The sequence below is a fragment of the Lontra canadensis genome, unplaced genomic scaffold (genome assembly GCF_010015895.1).
Source record: "Lontra canadensis isolate GAN:19392208 unplaced genomic scaffold, GSC_riverotter_1.0 scaffold20, whole genome shotgun sequence".
NCBI lineage: Eukaryota > Metazoa > Chordata > Mammalia > Carnivora > Mustelidae > Lontra > Lontra canadensis.
Window position 1 is genome coordinate 19687805 of NW_022631014.1, and position 3617 is coordinate 19691421.

The following is a 3617-nucleotide window of genomic DNA, read 5'->3' on the forward strand; positions in this document are numbered from 1 at the left end:
TGGATAATACTCCCAGGGTCTTATACTTGGTCTCTGATTTTCTTCTTTACTTTCACTCAGTTTATTGGATTTCATATCATCAACGTCTGAGGATCTGATGCCAGAGATTCAGTTTCTGGCACGCCTAATGATTTACATCTTTATAGCATTCAGAGTACATTGATAAGACCTACATTTCCTATAACTAGTATTTGCAATTTCATTTTTATAAAATAAGAGCAAATTAATACCCAAATAATTGGCCAGGACCTCGTAATTGAGCATGAGCATGTGGACAGTGGGGACACAGCTCAAATGGAAGCATTGACCAAGAGTGAGTGCTGGTGTGTGAGCTCAATGTGCTTGTCCACGGACATACCACAGCCAGAATCTGATGGGTGAAAGGAGGGTTGGGTGTTTTAACAGAGTATGCTCGAAACTCTGTTATGGACCATGACAGGCTGGATTGTTTGTCAGCTGACTTGTTATGCTGCCCCCAGCCAATTAGTTCTGAGAGGGCAGAAGCCACACCTGTATGGTTCATTTACTCTTAGCATCCAGTACATGATTTTTTAAGAAAGATTTTATTTATTTATTTGACAGACAGAGATCACAAGTAGGCAGAGAGGCAGGCAGAGAGAGAGAGAGAGGAGGAAGCAGGTTCCCAGCTAAGCAGGGAGCCTAATGTGGGGCTCGATCTCAGGACCCTGGGATCATGACCTGAGCCAAAGGCAGAGGCTTTAACCCACTGAGCCACCCAGGTGCCCCCCAGTACCTGATTTTTAAAAATGGAAGGAAAAAATGATGTATGCAAGGCAAGAGAAAAATCAACAATAGTTTTGAGCAGTGAGAATCATAATTAGATCAATTTTTTAGTTGCACCTTTTGTGTATTTTGACTCTGGGGTACTGGTGGGATACATATATTTCTTTAAAACTTACTTTGAGTATGGATATAGTACATTTTATCAGGGAATATCCTGAACAGTAAACAAATCACTGGTGGTTCCATTCCTTAAGGTTAATATTTGGGTGTCTATATCTGTATAATATTAAACAATATAGGAATCACCTTGAACATATTGTTCAGGAATCTACTTCAACATTTAAATACATGATTAATACGACCCTATGTTACCTTCTCCTACAATAGAAATTTTAATGGCTATATTCCATGATCATATCTATTTTTAAAGTACCCAGACCCAAATCCGGTTTCCAAACATGAGATTCTGATGAACAGGACCACAGAGCAGTGATTCTGATCAGAATTGTGCTTGTTAATAACAGCAGACGATTCCATGGCCCATACAGCTCCAGGCTGTGAGATTAACTCCAACAACTACTCATTTAGTTTGGTTTGACTTTCTGCCAGTCTTATGACCAAGTTGAAGCAGGTCCTAGAACAGAGAATGTTATGTTTGGTGTCCAGGGAAGCAGCAAACTAGAGAAACCATCCCAAATTCCAGTATAATAGAGAGAGCCAACATTCTCTTTATACCCATTTATCCATTTTCCGCAGCAAAATTTGAACTAAAAGGATAAAAATGCCATAGAGGTTAGGTTAAACATCTTGTGGGGAAAGTGACCTATTAGTGTAGAAAGGAATGGAAGTGGTAAAACCAAAAAGAAGCTGAAAATAAGCCCGTTGATACATTTTTCTTTCAAGATTCTACACAGTAAATGTCCTTCAAGAAGATAAACGTAAGCTGATTCATTGTCACTTGATTCTGTAGTGGTTTCTCGGGTCTCTTAGCTAGCAGCCACCCTGCCCGCAGGGTACCGAGGGCTAGTAAATATTTTTCAGGCAGACTGACAATAGGAAAGAATTGTAGGACAAGAAACTACCTGCAATACTCAGGTAGGAGTATCCTGGAAAGTGACGTGCTGAAAACTGACCCTTCCAGCTGGTTTACTTTTATACTCATGCATTTATTTATTTTTTGTGACATTCACTCATCAATGACAAGTGAATTTTTGACAGCCTAATGATACAGGGGAAATAATGCAGTATTATGTAGAGAATTGGGAGAGATGTAAAATGAGTGCCATGGTATTTCTTTACCTTTTTTTTTTTTTTTTTTTTTTTTTAGTAATCTCTATACCCAAGGTGGATTTGAACTCGTGCCACTGAGATCCAGTCATGTGCTGTTCTGACTGAGCCAACCCGGCGCCCCCATGGTATTCTTTTAAAAGCTTAAGGAGGGGGGCGCCTGGGTGGCTCAGTGGGTTAAGCCACTGCCTTCGGCTCAGGTCATGATCTCGGGGTCCTGGGATCGAGTCCCACGTCGGGCTCTCTGCTCAGCGGGGAGCCTGCTTCCCCCCCCCCCCACCTCTGCCTGCCTCTCTGCCTACTTGTGATCTCTCTCTGTCAAATAAATAAATAAAATCTTAAAAAAAAAAAAAAAGCTTAAGGAGGGGTTGTCTGGGTGGCTCAGTCAGTTAAACATCTGTATTCGGCTCAGGTCATGATTCCAACGAAGATCCAGTCCCATGTCAGGCTCCGCCCCCCTCCCCCAGCTCCTTCTTTCTCAACAAACAAACAAACAAACAAATTAATTAATTAATTAATAAAAAAGCTTAAGGAAGAATGCTCTAGGTCTTTGTTATTTGATATAGTATGTATGATTTTCTGACCATCAGTATCCATTTCCTTATTTTGGTGACAGCACCCCACTTCTTCTTCTGGGGAACCACTCTTCTACAGTCCATGTTCTTTGGATGAAACACCAGCGAAACAGTGACTCACATTTGGACAATCACAGCATAAAATTTTCTTACCTGCAGTAATTTTTTAAGGGACAGGTAGATAATCTGTGTTGACTTAATTAGTGAATCCAGGAACTTCTGGGAAGGTTCTTTTTCTTGCTGGACTTGGACCAGGATAGATGTAGACTTGAAATTGTTGGGAACCGTCTTGCTACCACATAAAGCCTGATTATAAAGGCAATAAGGAGGAGAGCTGAGACTTTCTTATTGTTTTTTGTTTTTCAGAAGGCTCTGTCTGATCTGATTTGAAATGGGCATGAGTGGCAGTAGGTTGAAAGTTCTAACTCTACCCTTATTTTCACAAGACAGAAGGGTCTAAATTATTTTTAAGAAAGTTGATGCTTTATGACAACAAAAGAAATGAAAAACTCTGTATTGGCATAGTTTATTATATAAGCATCATAGTTCTAAGGATATGGCATTGTGGAGTGTATAAAATAAAATACGTCTTTTCTCAGGAAATGTATAAACCGCTTGGAAAGATATGAACATTAAAAACGAAACCCTTTAGAACACAAATGAATTGCAAAGAGTATGCATATAAATATTATGCATGGCAATAGAAAGTGATAGCTAGAAACAAAACCAGCCTACAACAAAAGCATAGGTTAAAGGGTTTAGGCTAAACTCTGAGTATTTCCATTTAATTCTCAAGGCACTGGTCCTCATATCCCTAATCTTCAGGTAGATTCATACATTTGAATTTCCTATCTGAATGTTTCCTCTGAATTACTTACTTGCATATTTAATTGTCTGTTTGATATCTCCACTTCGATGTCCAATAGGCATCTCAAACTTACCTTGTCCAAAAAGTCTTCCTCCAAACTTGGTGGAAGCTTGATCTAGACGGTTTTCCAAATTTCTTTTTTA

At 39.5% G+C, this 3617-nt stretch overlaps 1 long non-coding RNA gene across 1 annotated transcript; it reads right to left on the minus strand.

Moving 5' to 3' along the window:
• Window positions 1-973: 973 nt before the first annotated feature.
• On the minus strand, window positions 974-3617 carry LOC116869764. The gene is made up of 3 exons (XR_004383098.1): window positions 3548-3617; window positions 2760-2912; window positions 974-1378 (listed from the first exon to the last, which is right to left on the minus strand). It is a non-coding gene; the product is annotated as an uncharacterized LOC116869764 (long non-coding RNA).